Here is an 11,866-nt window from a genome sequence, read left to right on the forward strand (position 1 = left end):
TATCGACTTATTTATGTATCTATTTATTTAAAAGGCAGAGTTACAGAGAGACAGGGGTCTTCCATCCACTGCTTCACCGCCCCTAGTGGCCTCAGCAGCTGGAGCCGGGCCACACTGAAGCCAGCAGTCTGGAGCTCTGCCTGCCAGGACACAATCCCAGCCCCTGTGAGTAATTTTTTTTCAAGACTTAGTTTATGTATTTCAAAGGCAGAGTTCCACAGAGAGAAAGGGAAAGGCAGAGAGAGAGGTCTTCCATCCACGGGTTCACTCCCCAAGTGGTCACAAAAGCTGGGGCTGGGCCAGGCCAACACCAGGAGTAGGGAGCTTTTCCATGTCTCCCCTGTGGGTGCAGGGCACCAGGCACTTAGGCCACCTTTGCTGCTTTCCCAGGTGCATCAGCAGGGAGCTGGATCAAAAGTGCCTCAGCTGGGACTTGAACTGGTGCCCATATGGGATGCTGCTACTACAGGTGGTGGCTTTAGCCACTACACACAACACTGGCCCCAATGAATAGGCATATTTACTTGGCAATTGCCCGTGTCTTCTAGGTATCCGGCTTCATGCAGTGAGGTTTGCTTTTCTGACATTTTTCACAGTGGGAGTGGGCTTACAGGTTTTGGGGAAGGAGATCACAACAGTAATTTATTGCCCATGGTTCTGGACAGTAGACACTCGAAGTTGAAGGCGCTGGAGACCTTTCTGGTGCAGACCTGCTCTTCACTGATGGGTCTGCAGCTGTGACGTTGAATGGCAGGACGGTGAAACGGGCTCCCTAAGATGCTTCACCTCCTTTCACCTCGCCTCGCCCTGCCCCTCCTCCTCTTCTTTCTTTTTCTTTTCCTCCCTCCCTCCTTCCCTCCTCTCCTTCTCTCTCTCTCTCTCTCTTTCTTGAGCTACAGTGACAGAGAGAGAGACATCTTCCATCTGCTGCTTCACTCCCCAAATGGCGACAATGGTGGGGTGGGGCCAAGCTGAAGCCGGGAGCCTGGAACTCCTGCTGTGTCTTTCATGTGCGAGGCAGGAGTGCAAGACTCTGGCTACCACCCAAGGCTTTCCCAGGCACATCAGCGGGGAACTGGATTGGGAGTGCAGTAGCCTTGATCTAACCAGCGTCCATAGGGAATGCCGGCATTGCAGGCAGCCACTTAAGCCGCTGTGCCGCAATGCCTGACCCCCGAAGCCACTGTTGACCCTGTGAAGAAGGACGGTGCACTGCTCATGTACATTCCATTTTTCTTTTGGCCTGTGGATTCCACACAAGCGCCATCTCCCACCACGTGTCATGAGTGTCCACGCATCTGTGACAGATGCCCTGTCATGCTCTGCACTCCATACTCTAGGGCTCCAACGTTCTGAGTATAATGGGGGGGTGCCCACGGGGAGCTCTGGGAGATGGGGTCTGAGGATAGATGCCCCAGTGCCTTCATGGAAACACGGTCCTCTGACACGCAGTGCCGGGGGAGATCACTGGGAGATGGAGTCCTTTGAAACTTGTCACTGGCTGGGCTCTTGGAGGTAGAGTCTGAGGACAGCACATGCAAAGTGTTCTGGAAGAAGTGGTCCTCAGATGTGAGCAACCTGTTAGCACCTCTAGGAGACAGAATCTGAGGCTGGTGCTCACAGGACCCTGGGAAATAGAGTCTGAGATGAGTGCCCGTGAGGTGTTCTGGGAGATGCGGTTCTCAGACATACAGTGCACATGAGGACCACTGGGAGATGGAATCTGAAACCAGAAACCACAGTGCGATCTGGGAAACATGGTCCTCCAACATAAAATGCCCACGGAGAACTCTGGGATATGGGGTCTGAAGCAGGAAACCACAGTGGGACCTGGGAGACACATTTCTCTGACACATGACGACCACGGGTACCACTGGGAGATGGAGTCCTCTGAGGCTTGTCATTCGCTGGGCTCTGTTAGTTGGAGACAGGGGAGTGCCTGCGGGACTTTGGCAAAGGGGCATCAAAGGAGTACCTTCTCAGGGGACTCTTGCAGCTGGGGTCCTCAAAGAGGGCACCCCAGAATGACTCTTTGTGAGATGGGATCTGAGGAAGCTGGACACCCTCGGGCCTCTGCAGAATGGAGACTGAGGCGGGCGCTCTCAGGACCCTGGGAAATGGAGTCTGAGATGGGCACCCGTGCGGTCCTCCTAGGTATGATGCCCCTGGGGACCCCTGGGAGATGGAGTCTGAAGCAGGAGAGCACAGTGCCGTCTGGGAGACGCATTCCTCTGACGTACATGCCCATGGGTAGTACTGGGAGATGAAATCCTCTGAGACTTATCGCTCCCCAGGCTCTGGTAGTTGGAGTCAGGGGGGCGCTTCGGGACTTTGGCAGATTTCATCAGAGGAATACCTACCCAGGGTACTTTTGGAACTGGACTCCTCAAGAGGGCACTCAAGAAGGACCCTCTGTGAGGCGGGGGTCCCAGGAAGCTGGACACCCATGGGCCTCTAGGGGGTGGAGACTGAGGCGGGCGCTCTCAGGACCCTGGGAAATGGAGTCTGAGATGAGTGCCCGCACGGTCCTCTGACGTATGATGCCCCCGGGGACCCCTGGGAGATGGAGTCTGAAGCAGGAGAGCACAGTGCCGTCTGGGAGACGCATTCCTCTGACGTATGATGCCGCGGAGGACCCCTGGGAGATGGAGTTCTCTGAGACTTGTCGCTCTCTGGACTCTGGTAGTTGGAGTCAGGAGGGCGCCTGCGGGTCCGCGGGGCTTTCCCAGATGGGCTTCTGAGGGGAACTTGTTCAGAGGCCTCTTGGAGCTGGGGTCCTCAAAGAGGGTACCCCGCAGAGCCCTCTGTGAGACGGGGTCCGAGGAAGCTGGACACCCACGGGCCTGCAGTGGGTGGAGACTGAGGCGGGCACTCACAGGACCCTGGGAAATAGAGGCTGAGATGAGCGCCCGTGCGGTCCTCTGACGTATGATGCCCCCGAGAACCCTTTGGAGATGGAGTCCTCTGAGGCTTGTCGCTCGTTGGGCTCTGGTAGTTGGAGTCAGGGGGGCGCTTTGGGACTTTGGCAGATGGGCATCAGAGGAGTACCTGCCCAGGGTACTTTTGGAGCTGGACTCCTCAAGAGGGCACTCCAGAAGGACCCTCGGTGAGACGGGGTCCGAGGAAGCTGGACACCCACAGGCCTCTAGGGGATGGAGACTGAGGTGGGCGCTCTCAGGACCCTGGGAAATAGAGTCTGAGATCAGTGCCCGTGCAGTCCTCTGACATATGATGCCCCCGGGGACCCCTGGGAGATGGAGTCTGAAGCGGGAGAGCACAGTGCAGTCTGGGAGATGCATTCTTCTGACGTACATGCCCATGGGTACACTGGGAGATGGAGTCACTCCCCAGGCTCTGGTAGTTGGAGTCAGGGGGGCGCTTCGGGACTTTGGCAGATGGGCATCAGAGGAGTACCTGCCCAGGGTACTTTTGGAGCTGGACTCCTCAAGAGGGCACTCCAGAAGGACCCTCTGTGAGGCGGGGTCCCAGGAAGCTGGACACCCACGGGCCTCTGCGGGATGGAGTCTGAGGGTGCTCACAGGACCCTGGGAAATAGAGGCTGAGATGAACACCCGCGCGTTCCTCTGATGTATAATGCCCCCGGGGACCCCTGGGAGATGGAGACTGAAGCAGGAGAGCACAGTGCCGTCTGGGAGACGCATTCCTCTGATGTATGATGCCCCCGAGGACCCTGGGGAGATGGAGTTCTCTGAGACTTGTTGCTCCCTGGACTCTTGTAGTTGGAGTCAAGAGGGCGCCGGCGGGACTTCGGCAGATGGGCATCAGAAAAGTACCTGCCCAGGGTACTTTTGGAACTGGACTCCTCAGGAGGGCAGCCCAGCAGGGCCCTCCGTGAGTCCTAGGAAGCCGGACACCCACGGACCTATGGGAGTTGGTGTATGAGGCGGGCACTCACAGGACCCTGGGAATAGAGTCTGAGATGAGCGCCCGCACCGTCCTCTGATGTATGACGCACGTGGGTACCACTGGGAGATGGAGTTCTCTGAGGCTTGTCACTCACTGGACTCTGGTAGTTGGAGTCAGAGAGGTGCCCTTGGGCGTTCGCAGATTGGCATTGGTGGAGTGCCTGCTCAGGGTCTCTGGGAGCTCGGGTCCTGAAAGACCCCCAGAAGGACCCTGTGTGCCTCGGAGTCCTAGGAAGCTGGACACCCATGGGCCTTTAGGGGGTGGAGTCTGAGGCAGGCGCTCACAGGACCCTGCGAAATAGAGGCTGAGATTAGCACCTGCTCGGTCCTCTGACGTTTGATGCCCCCTAGGACCCTTGGGAGATGGAGTCCTCTGAGGCTTGTCACTCGTTCGGCTCTGATAGTTGGAGTCAGGAAGGCGCCTGCTGGCATGTGGGGCTTTCGCAGGAGCATGGATGTGAATCAGAAGTGAGGAGCCAGGACTTAAACCCATGCTCCTGTATGGAATGCTGACATCTCGGATGGCTGTGTGACCTGCTGCATCACAATGCCAGCTCTAGTAAATTTTTTTGGTGCAATAAACATTTGAAATCCGGAGGCTGGCCTTGCAGTGTAGTGGGTTGGGCTGCCACTTATGACACTGGCATCCCATGTTGGCGATGGTTGGAGACCTGATGCCACACTTCAGATCCAGCTCCCTGCTGGTGTGCTTGGGAAGGCCACAGAGGATGGCCTTGGTGCTTGGGCTCCTGTCCCCACATGGGACACCCAGAGCAAGCTCTTGGATTCTGTGTTCAGCTCTGCCCAGCCCTGGGCCATTTGGGCAATGAACCAGCAGATGGAAGATCTCTCTCTCTCTCCCTTCTCTTTCTCTGTAACTCTGCCTTTAATAAATACATATATCTTTTTTGTAAAAATTTGAAATCCATGCATATGCTTTTCAGAATATTTATTTTCCATAAATTTCTAATGAAAAAAAAAACATGCTTGCTTTCAAATGTTTTTGCAGCAAAATACATTGATCTTTTAATTCCATCTTCCAGTAACTTCTTGAAGTCCTCTCATGTTTGGTCTCTGTCCCCTGTTTTTGGCGTATTGCTTCTAAAACCTTTACAATGTCCTGAGTGATAGGAGCCCTGCAAGCCTCTTGTGTTCTAATATGTGTTTGGTCTTTTCATTTCTTTCTAAGTCTTTGATCTCTCCTGGTTGATAGGAAAAGACTTTTGTTCCGATGAGAACACTTGGATAGCTCTTGGATGCTCTTGGATAGCTTCAGGATGGGGCTGGTTATCAGAAAGACCAAGCCGTGATTAGAGACTTGGAACTTCCCAGTCCCTTCCCTGTTCCTCTGGGATGAGAGGGCTGGTGAAGGAGTGAATCATCAGTCATGCCTGCCTGATGAAGCCTCCAGGGGGTCCCTGAAAGATGTGCTTCAGGGAGCTTCTGGGGTTGGTGAACACATGCATGTGCCAAGAGGGTGGGGTGGTTCCCAGCTCCATGGGATGGAAGCCCTGCCTTGGGACTATTGTGGGCCTCATCCTAGGTGCCTTTAGCTGTGCGTGTGTGTCCTTCACCACACCTTTATAATAACCCATTGTCTTAGTCCTGCCTGGCTGCTGTCACACAATAGCCTGGTAATTTATAAATGACAGATTTTTTCTTGCCCACAATTCCAGTCTCCAGAAAGTCCAAGACCAAGGCTCTGAGAGACTTGAGCCTAGTGAGGGCCCACTCTTCATGGATGGTGCATTTAGCTGTGTCTTATATTCTACAGTGAGTGTTCCATACACTTGTTACAGGTTCTTTGTCACAGTCCATCCCTGAGTGCTCTCACATCTCAAGTAATTTACATTGTACCTTCTCTTTTTGTTCTCTACACATGATCTATCACATGGAAGTTTTACTTTTATAAAGTCACAGTTTCAACTTTTTACTCTGGGAATTGGATTTTGATGTTGTGTGTTGTAGATTATTCAAGCTTTAGGGCCAATATTGTGTTGCAGTGGGTTAAGCCTTAGCCTGTGATGCTGGCATCACATATGAGCACCTATTTGGGTGCAAACTGTTGCACTTACAATTCAGCTCACTGATAGTGCACCTGGAAGAGCAGCTAAAGATGGCCCAAGTGCTTAAGCTCCTGTCACCCATGTGGGAGACCTGGATGGAGTTAGAGACTCCTGCCTTTGGTCTAATCTATTTTGAGCTGTTGTGGCCAATTGGGGAGTGGAGAAGCAGATGGCAGAACTCTCTCTCTCTCTCTCTGTAATTGTCTTAATAAATAAATTTTAAAAATCATCCAAGAACCATGTAGATTTTATTTCTTTTTTGTCCTATGATTTTCAGATTTTGCATTCAAAACTGTAGCCTATGACTTAGTTTGAATTAATTTTCAGGAAGGTTTTAAAGCTTGTTTTCTTTTTATAAAGATGTATTTATTTATTTGAAAGGCAGAGCTATAGAGGAGGAAAGACAGAGAGATTGATCTTAAATCCACTGGTTCACTTCCCCAATGGCCACAATTGGCAGGGCTGGGCTAGGCCAAAGCCAGGAGCCAGGAGCTTGTTCTAGGTCTCCTACATGGGTTCAGGGGCCCAAGCACTTGGGACATCTTCTGCTGCCTTCCCAGGTGCATTATCCAGAATTCAAAATGCAGTTTGTGTGGGATGCTGGCACTGTAGGTAGTTGCTTGACCTCCTGAGCCAGAGTACTGACCTCTCCCTATCATGTCTCAAGGTTTCTGAGTGCATCTATGTATATATTTTGTTACATTTATACCTTAGGACTTCAATTTTTATGGTGCTATTGCAAATTCCAATTGCACAGTGTCAGGGACCCACCACTAGAGTAATCTACAGCTTCAGTGAGACCATGGTGAGCGGGCATGGTCGCCACTTTATTGTGTTACTGAGCAATGGGTAGTGGCCTTTGAGGACCCCAGATGCCAGCAGAGGGCACATGACTCCACTCTGCCTGACACTGCCATGTCTGTTGAAACTCCTTGGCCATGCTACACCTAGAGCATCCTTCCCCTGGGGACCCTGAGAGCCTACTTCCCCTGGAAAAACCTTGAGAGTCTCTAACTGCCAGTTCACTCTCCAGATGGCCATAACAGCTGGTCATGGGCTGATCCAAAGCCAGGATCCAGGAGCCTCTTTCCCCGGAAGAACCCCTGAGAATCTCCTTCCCCTGGGGTCTGTGGACTCCACTCACCTCCAGAGTGATTGAGGCAAGCAGTGTCTCCCACCAACTGCAGTTTCCACACATCTGAGACACAGATTCCTTGTCATCTTTTGCATTGCATACTCTGATGCTCGCATATTCTATATAATTTAAGTAGATTGTCATTTACTCCTTTTTAAAAAATAGTTACTTGAAAGGGGAGGGGGAGAGAGAGAGTGAGAGCTTCCACCTTCTAGTTTATCCCCCAAATGGCTGCAATGGTCAGTACTAGGCCCCATGAATGCAGGGTCCCAAGTACTTGAGGCATCTTCCACTGCCTTCCCAGGCACATTAGCAAGGAGCTGGTTAGGAAGTGGATCAGCCTGGACTCAAACTTGCACCTGAACGGGATGCTGGTGTTACAGGTGGTGGCTTTATCCACTCCACCACAGCCAGCCCCTGATATGCACTTTTTTTTTTTTTAAGAGAAATGACAGAGAGAATGAGTTCCCACCTGCCAGTTAACTCCAGAAATTTCTGCAACAGGCCCTAGATGGTAGGGAGCCAGGAACTCAATCCAATGTCTCACGTGGGTACCAGGAACCGAATAGTTTGATGCCTTCAGTTGAGGCCATCCAGGATCTGCATTAGCCGGAAGCTGGAGTCAGGAGCCAGAGCCCAGAATCAAGCCCAGGCACTCAGATGTGGAACTTGGGCATCTCAACCACTCGACCAAATGCCTGCCCCGAGTGCATACTCTTCACCAGTGTCTGCTCTGTCGGTGCCTGCTCCATTTCTGCACCCTCTTTGTTCTCTGAACAGGGCCTTTCACAGAAGAAAACTTAATTTTATGAAGTCTATGTTCACACCTTTTCTTTTGTGAGTTGAATTGTGGTTAGAACTCCCTAACAAATCTAAGACCACATAGATTCTGGTATACATTTTTCTAGAATTTCTGTATTTCAATTTTCAGCGTGTGGACTATTTTTAGTTGATTTTTGTTTAAGAATTACACGCTCATATTTATAACATCCCATATAGTTTGCAAAAAATTCACAAATAATTGCTACATCACAAATGTCAAACAAGACATGGGGTAGTGCACCCCTTGTCAGTGCGAATTTCCTATGCGGAGGCCTTTGCTGATCTGAGTACGACCCTGAATTTGTTCCATTTCCCAGAAAAGCTAGGATGGGGCACGCTGAGTGTTATGCGCGGAGTCATGGTAGCCACGAGAGGGCACACGAACCCGCTTCTCCTGACCGACTTTAGCCTCAGAGCATGGGAGACGGGGTTCGCTGACGCAAGACTCCCGCGGGGTCCTGTGGGATATGGAGTCTGAGGAGAGACACCGGCGAGGCATTGTGGGAGATGAGGTCATCTGACGTGTGACACCCCCGGGGACCTATGGGATATGGAGTCTGAGGCGAGAGGCCCGTGAGGCATTGTGGGAGATGAGGTCCTCTGACGTGCGACACCCCGGGGGACCTATGGGATATGGAATCTGAGGGGGTCATCTGGGCCCGCGGGGTCATCTCATGTCCGACAACCCCGGGCCTTTCTGGAGATGGAGCATGTTGAGGCTTGTTGCTCGCTGGGCTCTGGGAGTTGGATTCTGAGGTGGGTGCCAGTGCACTGAGATGGGACACCCACAGGGCTCGGGGAGATGCGGTTCTCTGCTGTGTGAGCCCTGTGGCCCTCTGGGAGATGCAGGCTGAGGCGGGACACTTGCAGGGCATTCTGGGAGATGAGGTCCTCTGCTGTGTGACACCCCCGTAGCCCGCTGGGAGATGGAGGCTGAGACGGGACCTTGCTGGGCATTCTGGGAGAAGCTGGGCATTCTGGGAGAAGCAGTCCTCTGACGCGCGACGCCGGAGGGACCTCTGGGAGATGGAGTCTGAGGCGAGCGCCTGCAAGGTGTTCTGGGAGAAGCGGTGCTCCGACGTGAGCATCCTGCTAGGACCTCTGGGAGATGGAGTCTGAGGCAGGCGCTCACGGGACCCTGGAAAATAGTCTGAGATGGCCGCCCGCGAGGTGTTCTGGGCAACGCCTTTGAGGCTTGTCGCTTGCTGGTCCCTGGATGATGGCGTTTGAGGCGTTTGTGGGGCACAGGGAAACAGACTCCAAGGGGGCATTGAGGGGGGCTCTGGGAGATGGGGTCCTCATAGACACGCCCCTTCCGGTCCGCTGTGAGACGGAGTCCTCGGAGGCAGGATGCCCACGGGGTTCAGAGAGGTCGAGTCTGAGGTGGTCGCCCGCGGGGCATTGTGGGAGATGCTGTCCTTGACGCATGACGCCCACGGGGTCTTCTAGGAGATGGAGTCCTCTGAGGCTGTCGCTGGCTGGGCTCTGGGAGGAGTCTGAGGCGGTCGCCCGCGGGGCATTGTGGGTGATGGGTCCTCTGAGGTGCGACACCCCCCAGGGGCCTCTGGGAGATGGAGTCCTCTGAGGCTGTCGCTGGCTGGGCTCTGGGAGACGGAATCTGAGGCGGGCGGCAGCACTAGGCCAGGCCGGAGCCACAACCCTGCCTGGGGGTTTTGGTTCACGCCTGGGGCACTCGCAGTCCCGTGATGGCGCAGAACCCGCGGGTGTCCTGGGCGGAGCACATGGCTCGGAAGGTTTCCTGTTCTGCCGTGTGTGAGGCCTGCCCCCTTGGCTGTGTGTGAGATTAACTCGGCCGAAGGTCAGCTAACTGAGCCGCGGCTGCACGTCAGGGGCGACCTCTCTAAGGCTTTCCTCCGCTAACCCCCCTCTGCAGTCTTGTAGTTTTAATGTTGCAAGTAAGTAAACATGCAGGCGTTGGCTTAACTTGCTGCACCACAGTGCCAGTCCCCAAATAACCTCTTCATGACGTCACTTTGGGGGGTTGGACTTCAGCAACGAATTGTGGGGAGACCAAAACATTCAGGAAATTTGTTTTTCTGAGTTCTGTGAACGTCATAGCAATGATCAAACCTGAGTAGGGAGCTGTGTGAGCCCTCAGTCTGTGGCCATCTCAGAGAGGAGCCTCTGTGACCTGGGGAGAGACAGGCTTGTGATGGGCGTCTGACGTGGGAGAGGCAGTCGTGTGCTGCTGTGCCTTTAACTGACCCCTGGGTGGTGTCCGGAGGCCTGGGGACTCCTGATGTGGGAAGCTTCCTCCTGCTTTCGGTGTTGGGGGTCCAGTGTAGAGCACAGAGAAGCAACCTCTGTTCTTGCAGACGGGTGACGAGTGCACTGTGGGTGGAGTACCCGGTTCAGTCCCGCATCGCTCTGCTGTTGGAGGAGTCCTATTACCGTACGTCTGAACAAATTTACCTGGTGGCTGCTGTCTGGAAGTATTTGTCAAAGGAATGTTTCAAACACACAGAATGCAGCGTGTAGATGTTGGATTGTACAGCGATGCTTGTTTCACTTCAGGAGAAACACTGAAACTTCTTCCACAGTGGCTGGGCCATTGGCTCCTGCCAGCAGCAAGGAGACGTCCTGTTGTTCCTCACCCTCCAGCAACTGCTGTTTTGTTCTTGTCTTGTAGTCTAGCAGCTCTAATAAAAATTTTCATTGGTCTGGTGTCCATTTATTTGCCCATTTTTAATTGAGTTGTTTGTAGTTATTTTTTATTTTTAGGACTCTCTGTGTATTTTGAATAGACATTCTGAGAAGACACCTGCACAACCAGCTTTTACTATGCCCTTAGTATTCATTATAATAGTGCTAGAAAATATTATTTTAATGTAACCTAAAGTGTAAACACATTAGCTTAGTAGGCAACTAGTAGTAATAGTAAGCAATGCTAAGTGTCTTTGACTTTATATATGTATTATGTTAGATGTTGAGCTAAGTAATCCAGTAACTACACTAAGTTGTTTACATTCCCCCTTCCCTCCACCTGGCCAGATGTGACCCAACCCTGACCCAGGTCCAGGAATGTAAAAGGGAGGTAGAAAGGTTGAGATAACAACCAGCCCCTACCCTGGAGTCAGCGACAGGTGTCTCGGGACTTATCAGAAGTGTCAACTTGATCTATAGCATTCCCCTAAAGCCTGCTTGTTCATGATAATAAAAACTCTGTGAGAACTGGGCTCGGGGCTTCGGGGGGTTTTTCCTCTCCTGGAGACACTGAGATGCCCGGGTTCGAACTTGTAATAAAAAAACGACCCTGCTAATTGGCTTCAACTTTGGTCTCTGGTGTGATTTTCAGGGGACCACAGATTGCGGGCATAAGAATTCTTTGCCAGATGTGTTTTGTGAATATTTTATCCCAGCTTGTCTATTTGTTCTATGCACATAATGAGTCACAGATAGAAAATCTAATTCTGTGAAGTCCACAATAGTAATTTCTTTCTTTCGGTAACTGTCTTTTTGTTATGTGTGAAAAGTCGTTACCAAATGCAAGGGCATGTAGATTTTCTTCCACTTTCAATTCTCGAATGTTTATAGTTTGCATTTCAAATTTGAATGTATACACTGATTTGAGTGACTTTTTGTATGTGTTCTAAAGTTTGTGTGTACCTTAATTTCAGTTCATATTGTTTCTCAACAGTTACTTGAGCATTTTATTAAAGGTGTAGAATACAGGCTAGTATCGTGGTATAGCCTGTAAAGCCATCAGCTAGGATACCAGATCCCCTATGGGTGTAGGTTTGAGTCCTTGGTGCTCCACTTTTGATTCAGCTCTCTGGTAATGGTCTGGTAAAGTAGGAGAAGATAATCCAAATACTTGAGACCCTGCCACCCACATGGGAGACCAGGGTGAAGCTCATGGCTCTTGGCTTCATCTTGGCCCAGCCATGGCCATTGCA

At 51.9% G+C, this 11,866-nt stretch overlaps 1 long non-coding RNA gene across 1 annotated transcript; it reads left to right on the top strand.

The window, feature by feature from the left end:
- The first annotated feature begins 9,506 nt into the window (after positions 1-9,506).
- LOC149124783 (uncharacterized) lies at positions 9,507-10,640 on the top strand. The gene is made up of 2 exons (XR_016213714.1): positions 9,507-9,865; positions 10,286-10,640. It is a non-coding gene; the product is annotated as an uncharacterized LOC149124783 (long non-coding RNA).
- Positions 10,641-11,866: the final 1,226 nt, after the last annotated feature.

This window comes from Oryctolagus cuniculus, chromosome 9 (genome assembly GCF_051225735.1).
Source record: "Oryctolagus cuniculus isolate XC-2025 breed Fujian yellow rabbit chromosome 9, ASM5122573v1, whole genome shotgun sequence".
Classification (NCBI taxonomy): Eukaryota; Metazoa; Chordata; class Mammalia; order Lagomorpha; family Leporidae; genus Oryctolagus; species Oryctolagus cuniculus.